The 24,868-nt window shown below is 33.9% G+C and overlaps 1 protein-coding gene across 3 annotated transcripts in view; it reads left to right on the forward strand.

The window, feature by feature from the left end:
- LOC145249425 (uncharacterized) overlaps positions 1-24,868 on the forward strand; it is a 103,080-nt gene that overhangs the window by 62,212 nt on the left and 16,000 nt on the right. The window contains exons 1-2 of one of the 3 annotated variants that reach the window (XM_080110976.1): positions 19,395-19,490; positions 23,104-23,235. The exons of 1 other annotated variant lie outside the window; for it this stretch is intronic. The gene's annotated coding sequence lies outside the window, so the exon portion shown is untranslated. Of the gene's footprint in view, positions 1-19,394; positions 19,491-23,103; positions 23,236-24,868 lie in introns of those variants that run through there. One more of the 3 variants, XM_080110975.1, reaches the window with a different exon arrangement.

Consider the following 24,868-nt stretch of genomic DNA (forward strand, 5'->3'; position numbering starts at 1 on the left):
TTTTCTTCCCTTTCTCATTTTGACTTTTGCCGTCTGATAAAGCAGACAGTATATTTTCTGTCCGCGGAAACAATTGTAATGAATTAAATCAATACTTAAGGTTGTAAAAAAAACATATTCAGCTCTACTAACGTATTGAGCACTTTTATCCTGTTTTTATTTTTACCATTTATAACTCTGAATATATATACATTATTTAATATAATAATTATTAAATACCTACAGACACTAGTGTGTCATCCTTTCGGGAATCATCAGTGCAGAGTGTCACGATTAACACCAGTCGAGAAATTCGAACCCCGGCAACAGAAGTAATGTCTGGTTTCATTAGCAAGGACCCGCACCACTAGGCTACCGTAAACTGTGAAATAATCACTTGAAAATAAACATTTATCATTATTAAATGCTTTTAGCGTCAGTCAGAGAGGTATCTACTCATTATATGACAATCTGTGCGTATTAGCCAAGTTGACCGACTTTATTACAACTAAAAGTGCTCAATGATAAGAAATAAGTTTCTTAAAGGGGTTGACATTATTATTTACTATAATAATTATTAAATAACTACAGACAATAGTGTTTTATCCTTCATCATCAGTGCAGGGTGTCACAATTAACGCCACTTAATATATATATATATATATATATATATATATATATATATATATATATATATATTCTATCTTTACTCCTATGAATTCGTTTTTCTTTTGTGTGCATTGATATTCATATTAAAACCCCTCTTTTCTATTTATTTAAAAAGAAAATACAATTTTCTTATACATGGATGGTCAATTGCATTCATCTGCAAAAGATGTAGCTAATTTGCATATTCTTTTGAACATTTATTTTAATTAATTCCTTAGTAGTTTTTTCGGTTTTCTTATGGGATGATAATCTTTAGTTAATTATTATGTGTAATTGTATTCATGTCGATATTCTACATGATTTATACTTGCATAATATTTGCGTAAAAACTTAACAATAAACAAAAAATTGTTTCCATATATATCTATGTATACGTATATATTTTTGTTTAATCTATTAGTCTATCTATCTATATATCTATAAAAGTGAGCGTGCCTGTGTGTCAGTCTGTGTCTGTCTCTGTGTCTATGTGTCTGTCTGTGTACATTTCTCTACGCAATATATCTGTCAATTTTTAGTCTACACACTCGAAATTAAGTGTACAGGGTACTGAGATTTTGGAAAATCGATGTGATCGGCTTTCGGCTAGAAGTTTGGCTGCTAAGGGGTCAGAGTTCAACGATTTGACCTTTGAGAACTCTATCAAACTGCTCCGACAATTTCGGGTGTAAACACTTGAAATGTTAGATATAGGTTCCTTGGACATGGATCTAACTTGATAACTTGATTGGAACCCAAAACAATAAATGATAAGGGGTCATAATAGAGGTCAAAGTTAAAAAAATTGATGTTTTTTTTTTTGCTCAGCATACACCTCCAAACACCCGGGCAACGCCGGACACCCATGCTAGTATATATATATATATATATATATATATATATATATATATATATATATATATATATATATATATATATATATATTAGTTATTGGATGATTTTAATATTTTTCCCGGTTTCGATACAATTACTGATTTTAAGTTCCCGATTCTGATAAAATTACCGATTCTGATTCTATTTAAATTCTTAAAAATACAGATTTCTAGCCGAAAACAGATCACATCGATTTTCCAAAATCTCAGCACCCTGTATATCAAATTTCGAGTCTGTAGACTAAAAATTGACAGAGTTATTGCGTAGCGAAATGTACACAGACACACAGACACACAGACGGACACAGACAGACGCATAGACACGTTCACTTTTATAGATATACTAGCAGGGGTTCCCGGCGTTGCTCGGGTGTTTGGAGGTGTATGCTGAGTAAAAAAAAAAGGTCAATATTTTTAACTTTGACCCCTATTATGACCGCTTAAAATTTATTTTTGGGGGGCTCAAATCAAGTTATTAAGTTAGATCCATTTCCAAGGAACCTATATCTAAAATTTCAAGTGTTTAGACCCCAAATTGGCGGAGGGAAGAGTTTGGTAGAGTTCTCAAAGGTGAAATCGTTGAATTTTGACCCATTAACAGCCAAATTTCATGCCGAAAACCGATCACATCGATTTTTCCAAATCTCAGTACTCTGTATATCAAATTTCGAGTGTGTAGACTAAAAATTGGCATATTTATTGCTCAGGGAAATGTACACAGACAGACACACAGACAGACACCCAGACACGTTCACTTTTATAGATATATAGACATACTAGCATAGGTGCCCGGCGTTGCCCGGGTATTTGGAGATGTATGTTGAGTAAAAAAAAAGGTGGTCAATTTGTTTAACTTTGACCCCTATTATGACCCCTTAAAATTTATTGTTTTGGGCTCCAATCATGTTATTAAGTTAGATCCATGTCCAAGGAACCTATATCTAAAATTTCAAGTTTCTAGACCCCAAATTGTCGGAGGAGTTTGGTAGAGTTCTCAATGGTGAAATCGTTGAACTTTGACCCCTTAATCGCCAGCTTTCTAGCCGAAAACCGATCACATCGATGTTCCCAAATCTCAGTAGCCTGTATATCAAATTTCGAGTCTTTAGACTTAAAATTGATAGAGTTATTGCGTAGGGAAATGTCCACACACAGACACAAAGACACATACATACACAGACACGTTCACTTTTATATATATATATATATATATATATATATATATATATAGAGAGAGAGAGAGAGAGAGAGAGAGATGGATAGATAGATAGATAGATGTTCGCACCTAACTAATATAGGAAAAATGGAAAACAAAATGCATTTTTAATGAACACTACTTTGTGAAAGTTTTCACGGGAGTTGAACATAAAAATAATTCTTCACATAAAATTTAATGCTTGCATGCTTGGAGACACAATGTCATGCACTAGCTTTTAGCAAATGTATAAGTATCTATTTTCGTTTACTGAAGAAGAGCAGAAATCGCGACCACTTAAATGTGATTATAACGACACAGGCTCTTTGTTCGCAGCTATCAAGGTGGAAAAATGATAATTATTTATGCTATGAATTCCGAGAAATATATTACCTCAGTTTATAAATGTTAACACATATGCATGCACACACACATATTTCAGTTAGATATTGAAATATGTTTTATATCAAACTATCATGATTATCCGGCGTTGCTCATGGACATTGGTAAGAAAATATGAGGATTAAGAGATTTTTTCAGCATTTTTCGTTTAAAAACTTCCCTAGCTCTCAACGCTTATCCATATATCTTTGTCCTTAAGCTCTCTACTATGCCTCTCTTTCCCCCGTATCTCCCTCTTTATCTACTATTATTTCACACTATCCTCTTTCTCTCCCTACACACTTCTATCCTCTCCTTCTGTTTTCTCACTACCTCTCTACCACCCCTACTCTTGGTTTTTCAGCAACTGGTAAAAATTGCTGACTACTGTATGACATAAAAAAAGTTGGTTTAAATATCGACTCCCATAACAAATTCTGTTCTTGTTGACTCCCCCAAAAGAATGAATGAGGCTGTTTTGTATTGGCATTTGATTCCACGCACAAGCAACATAGAAAAACCTGGAATACACTATTAAAAATCTCAAATTGATATTATATATCGTAACAAATGTCCTTAATTTCTGCAAGTCACGTACCAAGTCACATAAAATGATAAACATGTAAAATCAAGGTACAGGGTAGAACGATATAATTGTCCCTTAAAAAAACAACACTGCTGATTTATTTTTAAACTTTTATTGAAAAATAAATTCAGGATACTTGATTATGTTGTAGAGCTGATATCTATTCAATGTTACCGCCTTCAGCCTCAATCACCGCCTCACTACTAGTCCGAAACTGGGAAGATACTTTTTCCACAAGCACCGACAGGAGCTCGATGAATGGGAGCGATCAGGCTTACTTTGGTGGTATGAGAGGTCATGTTAGTGATGTTCTCGACGTATGATCAAACGAAATAGTCCAACGTGTTGAAGTCGGGAGGAAAGTGGAGCCAGTGAGAAAAGGGTACAAAGTCGTAGCATTCCTTCTAAAAACAAGCCTGGGTCTCTTTGGACATATGGCAGGATATGCCAGCGGTCGCCTGATTGCATCAGGGGATCTCCATACTCTTCAGCACATAGAAATACACTTTTGTGTTGACTTTCAAGCCGAATTCGAAGATGTGAGGTGGCATGATGTGGCTCTCACTTGAAACCACATCAAGGACAATAACCGTGGCCGGAAACTTTGTTTTCATCACCCTGGGCACGTCTCTATTATCCAGATTTGCATTTTGAGGGTGTTGGCAATGGTCCCGTTGTCATAACTTGCATCAGTAGAGAGCGTGTTTTATACAGCGGCGCATCTTCGATGAACATTGTGTCACTTTCAGACATGATAGAAGGCTCATATCGCTCTTGAATTTTTTACACAACTTGCCAACTAGTAGATGGTCTGCAACACAAAAAGAAAACCATTTTTCCTGAAATGGAAATGGAATCATGTCGTCTTTTCTATGACGACAATTTTATCGTTTCACCCTGTATTTTAAACTTTTCAGCTCGAGTAATTTTGCTTCAGTTCATTTTATTATTGTATAGTATTTTACTATGGCATTACATATTTTTTACCTTAAAAAATAGACCATAACGAAAAAAATGATTTTTGTAGATTTGTAAATTAGAACTCTCTGTTGAATCACCTTCAGCTCATTCAAAGAGAAAGTTTAAGACGATTACATGTGAACATTTTGATACTTTTAGACGATTACATGTGAACATTTTGAAAAACTTAACAGAAAAAAGAAAAACAAACAAATATATATATTTTTTTATTTAATGAAATATCACTTTCATATAAAAATTTAACGTAAACCGATCACTAACTTCCAGGATATCCTATAATTTTAGGGCAGTTACTAAAATACTTCATCACTAACCATAAGTCCAACTAGTTGACAATAGAGTTAGCAATAGGGTTAGGCTGAAGTTTTGGGTTAATTTAAAAGACCGTAACAAATGTCTTGAAAACAAAATATTGAAATATTTAAAAAGAATTCGCGAAAAATAATTCCTGCGAATTTTGAAACACATAATTTCCTGGTGAAAAGAAAGAATATGATTACAATGAATGGGAATAAAAAATAATATCGACTATGAAAGAAGCGTGCTCTCAACTAATAAATTATCGGACACAAAAGTGATCTAACATCAGTAACAGCTGACAGTACAAAAGGGAAATAGCCGAAACGACATTGCTCCAGAGTAATATTGAGTAATATATTTCAATATGATTTCATACATATAGTATATCAATTAAAATGGAGCAGTGTTTACCCCAAATCGCTTTAGCGTCTATATTCCCTTACTAATTGCTTTAAGTAACTTTTTTTCTTTTTTTTTTTTACACAGTGATCACCACTTCTCAAGGCACGGAAGCCACTCAGGGATAAGGGTTATTGCAAGTACATTACGTTAGTGTGGTGATTTGATGAAGTGTTTAATTAAGGGGCGGTTCATTAGGATTTTGTTAACGTTGGACTTGAAGACATCCAAGTTGTAGTCCGGATGGAAGCAGGCAGACGGAACAGAGTTCCACAGGCGTGCAGTTCTAAGAAAGAAGCTTTGTTCATGGAATCCGCGTTTTGATTAAGGCACAGATATAGAGTGGGGGAAATTTTTCACAGTGGATTCAGCTAGACGGGTGTTTTTCGTGAAAGATTGGCGAGGGGGGACTAGAGATTCAAGTTCAGACGAGCACCTGCAATGGAAATACCGATAAAACAAGGATAGGCTCGCAACGTCTCTTCTGTGGGAGAGAGGTTGCAGGGTAGAGAAAAGGGCATCCCCCACTAAGCCACGAAGTCTATTTTGTACTCTGTCAAGGCAGGATAGGCTGTTTTTAGCAGCTCCTTCCCAGATATGGCAGCAGTATTCCATCCTTGGACGTACTTGGCTTTTATATAGATAGAGAAATGCATCAGTAGTGAGATATTTTCTGGAGCGGTAGAAGGATCCCACCATCTTTCCAGCGACCTTGGCAACAGACTTGATGTATGCGTTCTATTTTAGATCAGGAGTAAAGGTCAAACCCAGAAGCTTGTCAAAACACGGGGCCTCACTCAGACGAGAGCCATCCATCACAATTGATGCCAGATGGGGATCAGAGCGTTGATGATGTAAGGATAGGAGTTTGGTTTTAGATGCATTAAAGGTAACCAGCCACATCTTCCCTCACTGAACCACGCGCTCGAGATCAGAGGAGAGAGAATCAGAGAGAACTTTGTCATTTACAGCCTTTGATGTGTTGCCGTAGATGGTCGTGTCATCAGCAGTGATGTCAACGAATGATTTAAGTATGTGTTTAGGGAGGTCATTGATGTAGATCAGGAAGAGAGTTGTGGCCAGGATTGACCCCTGAGAGACTCCAGCATTTATATTGCAGGCCTCCGATTTTTGTCCATCTACCACTACTCTTATGAGCCTACCGGAGAGAAATGACATTTCCAGTTATACCGAAGCTGGAAATCTTGTGAAGAAGACTCTTTTGCCATACCTTGTCGAAGGCATTTGATATGTCAAGAGCATTTGCCCTTGAAAGGAAGCCTTTGTCAAGAGATTCACTAATCCTGTGGGATATAACCGTCAGAACATCTGCGGTAGATCTTGCAGAGCGGAAACCATATTGTTTGTACCTAAGAAGGTTATTCCTGCTGAGGTGGTTGACTATTTCTCTATTTAATATGGATTCCAGCAACTTACTCATAACACACAGGAGACTTATTGGTCTGTACTGAGAGGGAGATGACTTATTACCTGAATTCTTAAATACAGAGCAAACTGATGAGGTCTTCCAGGGAGTCGGAAAGCACTTCTCCTTAAGGCAACGCTTAAATAGTTTCGTAAGTATGGGAGCAAGTTCTGGTTGAAGCTTTTTTAACACTATAATTGGGATGCCATCAGGGCCAGTTGCTTTACTGGAATATAGGTTCTTTATTAGCTTGGCGACCTCATGCACGGATATTTGTATGTTACCTAGCTTGTTCTGTGTTATAGGAGGAAATATGGGGAGTTGATGGCCTTCGTCGCATAGGGTAGAATTAGCTGCAAAGTTCTTTGCAAATAGTTTGGCCTTGTCTGACGCTGACGAGATGACCTATGGTCCATTGATAATGGTTGGGATAGAACGCACACTTCTGTTCAGGATCCTATTTGTTATTTGCCAAAACTGGGGGGATCGAAGCCGCTGATCAGCTACCTTGGATTTAACAGACTGGGCATATAGCTCTCTTGCATTTTTTATTACTCTTTTACAGTGGTTGCTGGCAGACCTGAAAGCAGCTTTAGTCTCAGTGCATTTATTACGTGATAACTTGATATCATAGAATTCTTACTGATAAACTCTTTCGTTATTTGCGTTATGTCATAATTTTTATACATTCAATATGGATTACTTTAAAAAAGAGTTCTTAGCCTCGGAATATTAGAAAAACTTGGACAATCTATCATATAGGATTGATTGCAGATGACAAAAAAATAAGTAGAAAATTTTAAATAATACTAGCAGCTTGTTTGTCACTAAGATATTCTTCCAATTTAATTAATATTTATATCATTACATTACAATGTCACAATAAAACTGACTGACTGTAGTCTAAGATCAATATATATTTTGCTGGTTCACTATATGGTTTTTATCACCTAATATTAGTTTCTCAAAATAGCCGGAAATATTAAAATGTAAGACACCAACTACGGAAGTAACACTTACTTTTTTTATATGTTTGTTTGGTTCGCGATCGTTGATTGTATTGTAACAATTAATTAATGCATTTTATATGCTAACGATAAAGAAAATGGCAAAACTTCTTGGTCCATAATTGAAAGCCCCATTTTACCTAAAAAGACTACGTACGTAAATTGAGAACATGTGTTATGGACGAGATGTTTTTTTCTTTTCTTATTGGGCAATAGAAATTGAATTTTCAATGGTAAACATTTAATTAAATTTCACCTTGGTGTCCTCGCGCCGTGGGGATGTTTCTGGAACAGCTGTCTTGGGTACAACAACCAGCTCTCTTGATGTTAAACACGATGTGAATTATATCTTTAGATCAAAGGTTTGATATACCGTATGCTACATCTGCTTGACGTGTCTTGTATCGAGTTCTCGACATAATTACTGGCAGAACTTTTGCCATAGAACCTATTCTCTAGAGAGAATTATTTGGGCTGAAACCTTTGGTGTGGAAATTTAACGCTTGTAAGCATTTTCATGAACAAACAGTGCATGTTTTATAAAATATTTATTTCAATTTGAAGGAAAGTTTTGACCTCGAGAGTTAGGTATGCGACTGGCCCGTCGGTCGCCGATCAACATCGGGTTTCAACTTTTTGCGGTCGCTGCAAACGGCATCCAAACACCAACTTACGATCTGCACGAACGATGTCTCAGCTTCAGCTAACTATCTCGCTTCCCTTGATGACGGAAACAAGAGAGAAAGAGAAGAAGGGGGCGCGAGAAAGAAGCATGAATGCATATATTGTTATTAACTTTCGACAGATTTTTCTGATTTTTAACTTTTATGAAACCGATATCAGTCAACATTAGCTTGACCTTTATGAATCCAGCTGGCTTTGTATTTTGTCAACAGCTGTCAGCCTGAGTCAAGCAAAGGATTGCTGTATTCGCTATATTTTCCATAGCATCCTTTTCAACCATACTAGTGCGCTCTGTGGACAAGAAAACGTTTAAATTTGGGGAACTTCATCGTCTGCAAATCCAGTAGGACCAAGAGACTACAAATCTTTAAAATGATTAACTGGTGTTAACTAATATGTGAGAGGTAAATTATTTTCTTTTTTTTTAACTAACTTAACGTTCACGATGTGTAGTTTGATAGACATTACTTTTTATATCAATGGGGCTACACACCAAAATGAGATAATATAAGGCCGGTAGTCACGATAGCGGGAGTTGAGTTCGGGAGAACCGGACTAAACGGGTCGAAACATAGAATGTCGTTCAAATGCTGACAAAAATCATTTTTTAAATTATATGATGCAAAAGAAAACGTTCATGGAATATTCCAGTATCCATATATCTTACATGAAGATACCCCTTGTCTTCTGATAATTTCGATTGAAATAAAATGAAACAAGTAAAAAATGCAAGAGAGCTATATGGTCAGTCCGTTAAATCCAAAGTAGGTGAGCAGCGGCTTGGTCCCCACCAGTTTTGGCAAATAGCAAACAGGATACTGAATCATCAATGGACCTCGTCATCTCGTCAGCATCAGACAAGGCTAAACTATATGCCAAGAATTTTGCAGAGAATTCTACCCTATACGACGAAGGCCATCAACTCCCAGTATTTCCTCCTATAATAGATAACATGCTATGCAACATACAAATATATGTGCGCGATGTCGCCAAGCTAATCAAGTACCTTGATTCAAGTAAAGCAACTGGTCCTGGCGGCATTCCAATTACAGTGCTGAAAAAGCTTCAACCAAAACTTGCCCCCATACTTATAAAACTGTTTAAGCGTTGCCTTAAGGAGAAGTGCTTCCAAACACCCTGGAAAACCTCATCAGTATGCCCTGTATTTAAGAATTCAGGTGAAAAGTCATCTCCCCCTCAGTACAGACCAATAAGTCTCCTGTGTGTTATGAGTAAGTTGCTGGAATCCATATTAAATAAAAAAGTAGTCAACCACCTCTGCAGAAATAACGTTCTTAGTGACAAGCAATATGGTTTCTGTTCTGCTAGATCTAGAGCAGATGTGCTAACGGTTATATCACATAGGATTAGTGAATCTCTCGACAAAAGCTTCCTTTCTAGGGCAATTGCTCTTGACATATCAAAGGCCTTCAATAAGATATGGCACAAAGGCCTACTTTACAAGATTTCAAGCTACGGTTTGGCTGGAAATATTTTCTCAATTATTAAGTCATTTCTCTCTGATAGGCTCATAAGAGTAGTGATTGATGGGAAGAAATCAGAGGCCCACAGTATTAATGCTGAATCCCTCAGGGATCCATCCTGGGCCCATTCTCTTCCTGATCTACATCAATGATTTCCGAAAACACATACTTAAATCATTCGTTGACATCACTGCTGATGACACGGCCATCTATGGCAACACATCAAAACCGTAAATGACAAAGTTCTCTCTGATTGTCTCTCCTCTTATCTTGAGCGCGTGTACAATGGGGTAAGAGGTGGCTGGTTACTCTTAATGCATCTAAAACCAAGCTTCTGTATTTACATCATCAACACTCTTATCCCCATCTGGCATCAATTGAAATGGATGGTTTTCGTCTTGAGGAGACTCCATGTTTTGACAAGCTTCTGGGCTTGACCTTTACTCCTGATCTGAAATGGAACATGTACATCAAGTCTGTTGCCAAGGTCGTTTTAAAAATGTTGGGATCCTTCTACCGTTCCAGAAGATATCTCACTGCAGATGCAATTCTCTATCTATATAAAAGCCAAGTACGCCCACGGATGAAGTACTGCTGCCACATCTGGGAAGGAGCTGCTAAAAACAGCCTATCCTGCCTTGACAGAGTACAAAATAGACTTCGTGTCTTAGTGGGGGATGCCCTTTTCTCTTCCCTGCAACCTTTCTCCCACAGAAGAGACTTGCGAGACTGTCGTTGTTTTATCGTTATTTGCACGGCAAGTGCTCGTCTGAGTTCCAATCTCTAGTCCCCCCTCGCCAATCTTTCACGAAAAACACCTATCTAGCTGAAACCAATGTCAATAATTTTCCCGCTCGTTATCTGTGTCTAAATCAAAACGTAGATTCCATGAACAAAGCTTCTTTCTTAGAAGTGTACGCCTGTGGAACTCTTTTTCGTTTCCCTGTTTCCCACCTGACTACAACTTCGATGTCTTCAAGTCCAACCTAAACAAATTCCTTATAAATCGCCCCCTTCAGTAAGACACTTTATCAAATCTCCATTACTAATGATTACCGCGATGTTATCCCATTGATTACTGTACAAGCAATAACCCTTATCCCTGTGGCTTCCGGGTCTTGATAAGTGGTGACTACCATGTAAAAAAATCTGTCTTTTGTTTTCATTCTCAGTTTTAAATGTTCTTTGGTTCGATTCCCACAATTTTCGAATAACTCTGTTCTTTAATCGTCCTTACAATTTTAACGCAGTTTTAATATAATTCTTTTCGCTGTTTTTGTCATTACAGTTTTATAACAGATATATCTATTGCAATTATGCGCTCACGTGAAATTGTACATGTCATTTTACATAAAACATTCCAGTTTCGCATGAATCATATCTCCGTATTTCACTTTACATCACTTTTTACTGGTCAAACAGTTGTTTTACCTAAATTATAGTTTTAAGCTATTCATAAAATATGCTGTTTCTATTCTAGGATTGCATACGAATATTATCAGATAATAAAATTAAACACAAAGTCCAATACATTCCTGGAAGATCTTTAAAGCATCATCTGGTGAGGACATACATAAAAAGCTTTGGTCAATTAAGACAATGTAGATGTTAATGATAATAATTTACACAGAATACATTCCCAATTATTTTAAAAACATACACGCTATATCTCTTCTCAACGATTTCACTACGTTTAAAGAGAAAGGCTAGTGTTGTAAATAAACTGCAGAAGGTCACTATTACTGAAACATTTGAAAATCTTGTTGGGCTGTTCATTCAGAAACTTGTATACAAGTCGTCATATTTAAATATCTTCATCCTGGCATTTCACCTTTATATCGAATCTTCTCTGAACGATTGGACTGACTGCATACTTTACCTTCTTAGTGAACTGCAGAAAACAGAAAATCAGACTGTTTCACTTACTTTCAAATAGGCAAACAAGGTCAGATTAACCATGGATATAACTAAGAAGAAAATCGTGTTTTACAATCGCAGTGAATTGAAGTATGCTATAATGTATTATACTCATGCATTGTACATTTAACTAACATGAAAGGCCTATGTCAAAACGTACCAAATCACAAAAGGAAAAGGGGAAATATAAAGCCACCGTATATCTATGCAGAAGAAGCACGCGCTTTAATGATTTTAATATTGTAAGTATCTTTAAAATTCAATTCAGGAAATTGTATATTTTGTCACATGATTGATTTCTCATCAATCAATATACTCGTGTTTGCCCTTACACAGTGTTTTGTAAAAGTGTTTCTGTGAAATAAACTGGATTCAAACTTAGCATAGCCATGTTGTCAGTCCGTATCATTAACTCCTTAATCACTTATCTGTTGTTTTTTGGAACCATTCATCCATTTCGCTGGAATCAGCTGATTGTTGTTAGCATTCGTCTCCTCGATATCTTTCCAGTTCGAATTCGTTCTAGACGACATCAGGTATTTAGGGGAGATAATACGTGAAGGTTACTAACATCTTTTAGTAATTACCGTGAAACGAATAGAATCGAACACATTCAGATTGTCAGTCCGTGTCGTTAACCACAGAGCTACAGTCGCCTCCTTACTGCTGTTACTTTAAGATTCAATAGATCATTTCGATAGTTAATCCAAAAGTACACTAACCGCAGAAGAATCATTTAGATTATAAGCATAACAATAGGAAAATATGTAACTTCTTTATTATCAGAAACAGTATCAAAGTGACTAGACATTATATTTTTCATCATTTTATATTAGAAATAGATATGTAGGAAAGAAGAAGAAAGAGATCTGGTAATCGTGCGAGTTGGAACATTCTTCCACTCTCTTAAGTATTTAAGAATTCTATAGATTAATGTGATATTGTCAATTATCTGCAGGAGAATTAGCGCTGTTCACATTCTAAAAGATGCTTTTAACTTTGAAGGGAATATACGTCCCGTTAAAGAGCATGATAAGTAATTGCATCAAATAACAGAAAGGACATACAATAATTATTTGCTCAAAATGCGTTTACCGTACTCGCTCAATGCCACCGTTGAATAAAAACGTCTCAAGTTGTACTAAAAAATAAAGTTAATTTTGTTGTAAAATCTAAGAAGTTAGTAATTTTAATTCCCGCTGTTATCTCAACTTGAAGTTTGTTATATTTTTAGTCTACCGGAAAATACCGGAAACTACTAAAATGGTCGATTATTATGATGAAATTATAATGGTTGATTATTATGATTGGTAAAGGTATATTGTTAGATAGAAATATTTTAAAGATGTGAAGAGTTATGTTAAGTTGAAATATTTACATTTAATCGTTGTCAGGTATGTTAATTTGATGTTAATTTGACGGATGGAATTTAAGCTAATCATAATATAAGCAAATATACGTGACAAATACCCAACAAGGATTTTTAGGTTACGTGTAGTAATGACATAATAAAAATATAGATTTTGAGATGTAGAGTTGTAGTTACGTAGAAGACCGGTTCGATACGCAACGCGTTAGCAGACAGATGGGGTAATATGATTGGACGCCCACGGAAGTCAAAAGGGGACGACTTAGAAAAATGTAATCTCATACAAAGCGCGCAAACTCTGAAAAAAAAAACAGCAAGAAATAAATGGTTGTATCAAAATATAATTCCCGCGTAAGCGTTTTCATTTTCGGAGAGAAGTACTTTTAATTTTAGGACGCATGTAAGGGACGCATGGACAGAAGATTCGAGGTATGTTTTTGCTGGTGTTCCAACAGATAACGGTATCTACAAACTATTTATCTATGTATAGACACATCAACATCTAATGGAGAATACACAACACGAATGACATATCAGAACGTTAATAAACAATAACTTAACACTCAGATTTGTTATATATACACTCATTGAGAAAAATATTATAGAAAAGCACGGAATTCTTTTGTTTCACTCTTTTCTTTTTCACTTTCTGCAATCTCCGAATAATTTTTTTGCGTTTTTGTTTTTTGTTTTGTCAAAATTATTAGGTCGGTTTCATATGTTTGTTTAGCGAGCGCTTTCGATGGGAATACTTCCATCATCTCCAGGTATATTATTTCTTAAAATTGTGTTATGAAAATTACGTTTTTGATTTTATATATATATATATATATATATATATATATATATATATATATATATATATATATATATATATATATATATATACAGTGATGATCATATTTATTGGCACGGTAAAATAAAAGTTAAATTTTGCCTAATAAATTCTAAAAAAGGGATTAAATTAAAGAAAATAACAAAGTATATTATGTATTTTTAACTGGCCTTTCCGGTGCAGCAATCGGATTTTAGAAAAAATAAATAACAAAGGAAAAACAAACATAATTGCAAAAAAACCCTTGTTCAAAATTATTGGCACGGCTTTGTTTTTCTTTTAGTATCAGTATAATATCAATCAATTTCCGGTTTACGTGCTTTCTGAACTTTTTTATAGCCATATTATGCTTGTTTAACGCTAATTCAGTGAATAATTTTTTTCAGATAATTTTTAGATAGCGATTTATTTAAACTATTATAAGTGACTAAATTATAATTTTCAATCGCCATGGTTAAAACTAAGGAACACAGCGAAGACGTCAGGAAGCTTGTTGTAGCATGCCATACCAATGGGGAGGGCTATGATAAGATTTCAAAGAAGCTAAACCTTCCCAAATCCACTGTTAGAGCCATAATAAACAAGTTCAAATCGCAAGGCCACGTTATGAGTTTAGAGGGTAGAGAGAGAAAAAGGATTCTTTCCCCAAGAGATGAACGGAAAATTGTTCGACAAGTAAAACAAAACCTAAGGATCTCTGTTGGGGAGATTGTTGATGAACAGAGCACCTCTGGAGTGAATGTATCTCGACATACAGTTGGTAGAGTTTTGAAGAGAGCTGGTTTAAAAGCATGTCGTCCGAGAAAGACTCCCTTATTGAAGCCTATGCACCTGAAAGCAAGGCTAGCCTTTGCAAAACGTCATATTGATAAAGATGTTGCATTCTGGAAACGTGTTCTATGGACTGACGAAACGAAAATAGAGTTATTTGGCCATAATAACATGTCTTATATTTACAGAAAATCTGGCGAAGCTTTCCTGCCTAAGAACACCATACCCACAGTGAAGCACGGTGGAGGCAGTTTGATGTTTTGGGGATCCTTTGCTGCCTCTGGACCAGGGCGACTTGTTAATGTCACAGGTAGCATAAAAAAGGAAGATTATGTTAAAATATTGGATGAAAACCTGAAAGACTCTGCTAAAGAGCTCTCACTTGGTCGTCGTTGGTGGTTCATGCAAGATAATGACCCAAAGCATTCGGCTAAACTGACTAAGAAATGGCTTGAGGACAATCATATTAATGTTTTGGAGTGGCCATCACAAAGCCCAGACCTTAATCCAATTGAAAATTTATGGAGAACATTAAAATTGAGGGTAATTCAAAGGAAGCCTAAGAATCTTATTCAATTGGAGGATTATTGTCAGGAAGAGTGGGCTAAAATTACTACTGAAGAGTGCAACAACTTGGTTGTAAACTATGAAAAGCGACTGAGGAAGGTAATCAAGGCCAAAGGCTTTACAATTGATTATTAAATAAATCGTGCCAATAATTTTGAACAAGGGTTTTTTGCAATTATGTTTGTTGTTCCTTTGTTATTTATTTTTTCTAAAATCCGATTGCTGCATCGGAAAGGCCAGTTAAAAATACATAATATACTTTGTTATTTTCTTTAATTTAATCCCTTTTTTAGAATTTATTAGACAAAATTTAACTTTTATTTTACCGTGCCAATAAATATGATCATCACTGTATATATATATATATATATATATATATATATATATATATATATATATATATATATATATATATATATATATATATACTAGCATCGGAGCCCGGCGTTTCCCGGGTGTTTGGAGGTGTATGCTTAGCAAAAATAAAAAAGAAAAAGACGGTCAATTTTTTTAAAATTTGACCCCTATTATGACCTCTTAAAATTTATTGTTTTGGGCTCAAATAAAGTTATTAAGTTAGATCCATGTCCAAGGAACCTATATCTAAAATTTCAAGTGTTTAGACCCAAATTTGTCGGAGGAGTTTGATAGAGTTCTCAAAGGTGAAATCGTTGAACTTTGACCCCTTAACAGCCAAATTTCTAGCCGAAAACAGATCACATACATTTCCCCAATTTCAGTACCCTGTATATCAAATTTCGAGTGTGTAGACTAAAAATTTACAGAGTTATTGCGTAGAGAAATGTACACAGACAGACACACAGACACGTTCACTTTTATAGATATACTAGCATTTCAGCTCAGCGTTGCCCGGGTGTTTGGATGTGTATGTTGAGCAAAAAAACAAGTGGTAGTAGGAAGGCAGGCTCGAACCCGTATCGCACAGGAGGAAAAGAACTGGGTAAAAATCTAACGTTTATGCTGTTACGACCACCGCAAAACCGAAAACCACATTTTTTAAAATTAAGGCTAGACAATCTAAAGGAGAGGATATTTTTTAAAAATATCAGCGAAAAAAGTGACCCCCCCTATAGAAAAGTGCCTAGTTGAAGGGGAAGATATTAATGTTTTTAGTCAATATGTCGATATTTGTCGTATAAAAGGTAGAACTTTGAAACAATACTGATCTTGATAAAATCCGTTGCCTCTATTGAGAGTTTAAGGCAGACATGCAAACAGACATACATACATACATTTATATATTGGTAACTAAAAATTATCGACCCAAACTGATGAAAAAGCTTGCCCTATCTCTAAATACCGTTTATGTAAAATTTCAAATATTTAGACCAGAAATTGTCTGAGTAATTTGGAAGAGGCCGAAGAGGTCAATTTTTTAAATTTTTACCCCTATTATGACCCCTTAAAATTTATAGTTTTGGGCTCAAATCAGGTTATTAAGTTAGATCCTTGTCCAATGAACCTATATCTAAAATTGCAAGTGTTTAGACCCAAATTTGTCGGAGGAGTTTGATAGAGTTCTCAAAGGTGAAATCGTTGAACTTTGACCCCTTAACAGCCAAATCTCTAGCCGAAAACCGATCACATCGATGTTCCTAAATCTCAGTACCCTATATATACAATTTCGAGTGTGTAGACTAAATATTGACAGAGGTATTGCGTAGGGAAATGTATAAAGACATACAGATAGATAGGTAGATAGATTGATTGATAGATTAAACAAAAATATATACGTATACATAAATATATATGAAAACAATATTGTGTGTCCGGTAACCTTTTTACGCAAATAATATGCAAGTATAAATCATGTAGAATATCTGCATTAATATAATTACACGTAATAGTAAACTAAAGATGATTATCCCATAAGAAAACCGAAAAACACTAGTAGGAGATTAATTAAAATGAATGTTTAAAAGAATATGCAAATTAGCTAGATCTTTTGCAGATTAATTCAATTCCATGGCCCATATATAAAAAAATGTATTTTCTTTTTAAATAAATAGTAAAGAGGGTTTGTTGTATGAATATCAAGGCACACAAAAGAAACACGAATTTATAGGAGTATAGATAGATAGATAGATAGATTTGTTTAACAAAAATATATACGTATAAATAAATATATATGGAAACAATTTTGTGTTTACTATAACCTTTTTACGTAAATATTCTGCAAGTGTAAATCATGTAGAATATCTGCGTGAATATAATTACACGTAATAGCTAATTAAAGATGGTTATCCCATTAAAAAACCGGAGCAATAGGGAATTAATTAAAATGAATGTTTAAAAGAAAATGCAAATTAGCTAGATCGTTTGCTAGTGAATGCAATTCCACAACCAAGATATAAGAAATTGTATTTTCTTATTAAATAAATAGAAAAGAAGGTTTGTTGTATGAATATCGATACACACAAAAGAAAATCGAATTTATAGGAGTATAGATAGATAGATAGATTAATAGATTAAACAAAAATATATACGTATACATAGATATATATGGAAACAATTTTTGTTTACTGTAAAGATTTTACGCAAATATTATGCAAGTATAAATCATGTAGAATATCTGCATGAATATAATTACACGTAATAGTTTACTCTAGATGATCATCCCATAAGAAAACCGAAAAAACTAATAGGGAATTAATTAAGATGAATGTTTAAAGGAATATGCAAATTAGCTAGATCTTTTGCAGATGAATGCAATTGAACGGTCCATATATAAGAAAATTGTATTTTCTTTTTAGATAAACAGAAAAGAGGGTTTTTAATATGAACATCAATGTACACAAAAGAAAAACGAATTCATAGGAGTATATATATATATATATATATATATATATATATATGTGTGTGTGTGTAGTATTTAATTTTGTATATATGTATATATATTATTTAATTATAATTATGCATATATGAATATATACATGTATCTATGTATATATATATATATATATATATATATGTCTATATGTGTATATATGGCTATATACAGTCCTGGTCAAAATCATAAGACCACTTAAGAAAGTAAGCGTTTACGCATATCATCGAATTTTTAATTAAAGAAATGTGGAAGAAATTGGATTTTCCAGCAAAACAACGCTGCGATACACACTTCTCGACAAGCACAAGAATACTTTTCTTCAAATAATATAGAATTGTTAGATCATCGAGCTTGTTCTCTGGACCTCAATCCCATTGAAAATCTTTGGGGATGGATGGCAAAAGAAGTGTTCAAGGATAGAACCCAGTATGATTCGATAAAGGAACTTTCTGGTTCAGATTTTAGTACATGGGATAAAATTCCTTCGCAACTGATAAAAAAAACTTAGTCGCAAGCATGCCGAAGAGAATTTTTGAAGTAATTCGTAATAATGGAGGCTATACTAAATACTGAGGCCCTTTTTGGTCATTTATAATTGCCTTTTGTTAGATAAATTATCAGTGGTCTTATCATTTTGACCAGGTGAAAATGTTTGTTTTTTAAAAAATAATTATTAGATCTGGGTTAAGGTTTTGAATGAAGCAGATTTCATTTTTTTTTCCATCATATTTTCCCTTTTGGCAATCGTTTCAACCATTTGTTTGATTAAAAATTCGATAATATGCGTAAACGCTTACTTTCTTAAGTGGTCTTATGATTTTGACCATGACTGTATATAGAAAGATATAGATGGATAGATAGATAGATAGATAGATAGATAGATAGATAGATAGATATAAAGTCGTTTAGTTAAGAGCTGGGTTGTTAGCTGTATACATACAGTGTTGGTAATATTTGAACGTGATCGCCGCTAGAAGACACACACACACACACACACACACACATATATATATATATATATAATATATATGTATATATATATATATATATATATATATATATATATATATATATATATATTATGATTACATTTATACAAATAAACATGGGAAAATGATTTCTCTCATGTATGAAACACAATAGATGCTGACTTGCTTACGTGCTAGTAGTCGACATTTGACAACTGACCACTTTGTGAAACTCTCTACCGCACTAAGGTAATAAATTCCGATTTATTAGTGCTACATAGTAAATCTTACTCTTGACTATAACTTGTCCGTTTTCTGCCGCGAGTTAAATTTTATTGTGTTTTTGCTGCCATTACAAAGAATCTACACATTTTTATAAAATCTTAAAAATGCACGTATCTGTTTCTTCTATAGGTTCACTTAATGTTGGTATTAGTTTTGACAATCTCTCGGTGTATGGTATTTTTCTCGAATTCAATTGTAAATATATAATTTTTGAGAATTGCTCCTCGTCTCTATAGACTATTTGCAGTATGAACCGGTCGATGCCTTTCGTAGACTCAAATATAGTAATCAGAGATGATTCTTTAACAAAATAATTTTTTCTCCGTAAATATGAAATGTTTTGCTTCGATATTTTTATTTTTAGCTGTTGCCCTTCAGGCCAAGATCAAAGTGTAGTATCTGTTTTGCAGATGCTGCACTTCAATTCCTTGTTCTCTGCCAGTGGAAGAGAATTCCTTCATGACTGAGATAATTTTTATTTTTGTTCTTTTTCTCCACGTTAAAAATCGACCTTGGTGTCTAACTCTGTCGTGTGAGGAGGAGTTGTAAATAGGAACACCATTCTCAACGTATATTTTTTATTAGGGTTATAATGCGAGATAAATAAATCAAGTGGTAAAGCTTTCATAATTTTTTCAAGTGCCTTTTTTTGTTAGGAAGACCAATTTCATTTCGTATGTTTCTTAAATAAGTCAGTAAATGTGTGCATTCTATGAATAAAATTACAAATTCTAACAAAGTTTCTAATGGTGAGACATTTGTTGGATGGGGCGTTTTATTAATGAAGCTAACTAGGTCTGACTTTAGACTTGTTTCATCAGTTATGGATTCCAAGTAATTAATCGTTTATAAATTTTTATCTTAAAGCTGCATTCTTTAATTTATTAAAGACTATTTTCGCATGTTCGTCGTGCTGTTGTGAATTCAAATTCTTCATAAAAATATCAAGATTTGCTACAAAATTCAAATCACTTAACATAACGTCTATTTATATTACTTGGATTAATCGGACTTATGCCCTCATTTTGAGTGTTATTTGAACACCGTTTCAGGCAATGTAATCTACGACTTTCTTCAGATGTATGTCGCTATGTTTGATAAAGGAAAAGGTGAGGGTAACTCTACACTTCTGGGGTTTCGTATTTAGATTTTAGTGGGATGTAAACTTACAAAAAAATTATAAAATCAATCAAAATAGTAAGTAAATAATTAGGGGATATTATTTCTCAATTTTTATAGTAAAAATGGGGAGCTAAAGTTTAGTTAGATCCATTAAATAAGTGTAAGTTCTTTGAAAACCTAAATTTACGAAACAAAAAGTTTTCTGGTGAAAAAACATTTTAAATCAAGTATTGTATTGTCTCGTGGTATTCAATTTTCATTTTTTAACGAGATGTTTATTTTATTAATTTTCATATGGATACCTGAAGAAGATAGGAGGTTATATTGACCGAAACGTTGTACAAATAGCACTCAATAGCACTTTTTAATTCAATTTTCACCCCAAACAAGGCTCAGCGCCACTTTTATGTAAGGGGCTAATATCGGGGACATAAGTTGCAGGGATACCAGGGAGGGAGTTGAGTGGCAAGTCAATCAAAATAGTAAGAAAATAGCTAGGGGATATTATTTCTCAATTTTTATAGTAAAAATGGAGAGCTAAATTTTAGTTAAATTCATTAAATAGGTGTAAGTTCTTAAATATTCTTTATCTTATATTAAAAAAAGCAATCTATTATATTTGACGAAGCGTACGTGTTTATAGTTAACAATACTATACATTGAATTTGCAGATGTGTATCTGATAACTTCAATTTAAACAATACTTTTGCTTCATTTACTCTTTACAAAATATCTGATGGGCGAGGTAATGTGTAATTGTAATATTTTGAGCAATAGTTAAGCCCGGTTGACTAATCAACAAGAACTCGAATTTTGTTCTTTTTTAACATAAATTGTTGGCCTCACCCAAACTCTATAGTTTGTTCTACTTTAAATTTCAATTGTTAACGGGTTTTGTTTTTTTTTCTCGAACTGCATTTATTTATTGTTTTATTTCTAATGCCGCATTTGCCTTTGAGAACACTTCTAAAGTGAATAACCAATGTCGGGAAAACACGTTTCTTTTAATTTTATATACTATTTGATACTGCCTCTACATTCCTTATCTAGCTACTTACTTCTATCGCTCCCTCTCTCTTTGAAGCATGTACTGTTTACTACATCTACTAGCGACAGCGGGTTAAGGTTACAGCTGAGTGCACACCCTGACCTATGACCCCGATTTCCTATGTACGGCTTAACGTGGGCGTGCTAATCCAAATCATCAGATATATACTAGCGCACGTACCAATTACTATTTAACACAATTATCCCGTTGCCAATACTTTTTTAGATTTTTTGTTCATAAATATGATATTAGTATTTAACTAAACAATTGAATTTTTACCGGTTATTACTTGGAATTTTTTTTAAGTAATGACTTCTTTGACTTTTTCCATTCTTTTTCTTCTTCGTGTGATATTAATGTTATTATTTTTTTTTATCTCTTTTACTTTTATCTCTTTTTTGTTTTTTTTGTTTTTTGTCCTCTTTCTGTGCTTATTTATTTTCTTCTCGTTCTTCTATTTCTTGTTCTTCACTACATATTATAAATATGTATTATTCACCTCTTCCTTTATTCATATATACAGTTTCTTTTACTCCTCATATTTTTCCTATTGTATTTTTTCTTCTCCTACGACCCTTCCTTTTTTCTCTCATTTTCTTTTACTCTACAAATTTTTTATGCTAATTTTTTTATTGCATTTCACGCCAAAACAAGGCAAAGTGCCACTTTGAAGTAGAAGGCTACTATCTAGGGCATATTTGGTAGGGGTACTATGTGAGAAGCTGAGCAGTAAGATGTCTGTTCATATTACACTTGAACTTCTGCATGTCAGTAGTAGTGGAAATAGGAGCCCGGAAGTAAATTCCAAAGTCTAGCAGTCCTTGGAAAGAATCTATTAGAGTAGAAGGCTTTCTTACGTTTAAATATTTCTACTGTGTAGGGGTGGGAGTTTGCTGCTTGTCGGGTTTGTCGATGGTATTTACGCCGAGGGGGTACAAAGGCTTGTAGTTCGTCAGAGCATCCACCATTAAAGTACTTGTCGATAGGATAGCGGTTGACGCCTAACTGATAGTTCGGGACCTATTAGGTTGGCATCTCTTTAATTTATCGATTATTCTCAAGTCTGATCATCTGTTTAATTGAAATTTGACATTTGTCTTCCATTTCTACATTTTTTATTTTTTATCACAGTAAATACATTTTGTGCTTTTGTTGCTGGTTTTTTTTTGTTTTTGTTTTTGTTTTTTTCGTTGCTGTTTTTTTTTTGGGGGGGGGCTCTTTTTCTTTCTATGTAATTTTCAACAATGTGAGGATTTATATTCTCCATAACTACGATTATAAATGGACAATTTTATATAAATATTTTTCACCGCATACAGAACACGGATTTATTTTATAAAAATATTTATTGTGTTCTTTTCTTTTAACTTAATGTATTTAAGAAATATTTTTCCTCAATATTTACAGTGTCATGACGTATATCTGTCCGCTCATATAATCTTCACATGTGTACTTTTGGGCGTGCTAACGAACGGATAGCATAGGTGGATGTTATTGCTGGATTCCGAATATAAGAACTATTGCGAAGACAGCAGATACGTAAGTATCAATCTATAACTTAGATGGATCTGCCAAATAACACATTATTTCAATTTAATCCACTAACATTATTTAAGAAAATCTAAATTTAATGAAGTTGCACTGAGGTCGTGATGTATACTTTGATTTGAGCCTCTGTGCAATTTGTAGATATACTCCATCTATTATATGCATTAACTTTTTGATCTATTAGGCATAGGGATATACTCACGTGTAAAGTTAGATACTCTCCAGTGCTTGGCCTTCTTTTTTTAATAGGACAATGAATATTGTCTTTTCTGTTACATATCTTTCTATTTGTCGGGAAAACATTGATATAGTTATTTATCATTCAATTTCATATGACTAGCCTAGATTGATTTTGTTCTGGCAGGGTAATAGTACAAAACTAAAAGCTTGTCTAGCTGTTGTTTTCGATTGGTGGTAGCTCTAACTCTTAGATAGTGCTAAGAGTGATCCCTCTTTCAACAATTGTATAATATCAGGAAAATTATAATGTCACGGTGTACATAGAAAAAAAAATATTGTACTTATTTCCGATGGACATTCCCGAGGCCACAACCTTATAGGTACCGATTCGATGATCGATCAACCCGTGTGCCTTTAATGTGTGTTTTTAATTTTCCACAAACATGCACATTGCCCAATCCATTTTATCAAAAAGAACAAATATCGTGTTCTCAACTCTTCATCTAAATTGGTCGACTATAGATCTGGCCCCTAGTACATTAGCCTTTTACACTTCAGTAAGAATATGCTTTGTTTAAGGTTTATAAGTTCTTGTTTTTTAAATAGTAGTATTAATAATGCAAATATGGAAATTAATTCGTCCTCATCAACAATTAGAAAACAAAACGTTTTATAAAAGATGCTGATATAAAAAGATGATATTATTTTTTTAATTTTTCTGTTTCATTTAATAATGAGAAAACAAGAAAGTAATTTCTTTAAATGCATCAAATAATAGTCTTCGTTTTTCAAAATAAAAAATCGGAGATTATTAGCAAGGTAAGTGTAAAGACACACGCATACAAACACACTCTTCTCTTACTGTCAATATAAAAAGACAGATTTTGACTTAAACGTAAAATTCCAGAAGCCGCATTCACTAAAAAAATTACATTAAGCCGTCTTCAAAACTGAAGGTTCATATAACTCGTACTCAGTGTGTTATATTAAATAAAATGGGTTGCATGAATCGTCCTTGTTCCAGAACACTAGTTTTTTGCCAGTTATTTTTTTCAGCATGCTTAGTACCTATTTATATATGTGAGTTGATTATATGTTTACAGCACATAATATTATCAAACAGTCACCCGTCTTCAGTGAACTGATATAAACATGTGTGCTAATGCGATTTAAGCATAAACCATTCGAGAAGTTCATTTACTAGACAAAAGTATGAAAGTGGCTAAACATCCTAAATGAAGCATTAAACTGGAACTAAACGAAATTCTACAATTATGTGTCTCAATAGGTGTGTCCGAATTTTATGAAAGACACTTATCAAATTACAAAGATCTTATAATATACAATTATTATATACGCATATCATAAACATATTTTCTCACATAAGCATAACATTTTGTAATGTACATATGTATATATATATATGTGTGTGTGTGTGTGTATT

The sequence above is a fragment of the Euprymna scolopes genome, chromosome 28 (assembly GCF_053919585.1).
Source record: "Euprymna scolopes isolate OS-2025 chromosome 28, ASM5391958v1, whole genome shotgun sequence".
Taxonomy (NCBI): domain Eukaryota; kingdom Metazoa; phylum Mollusca; class Cephalopoda; order Sepiida; family Sepiolidae; genus Euprymna; species Euprymna scolopes.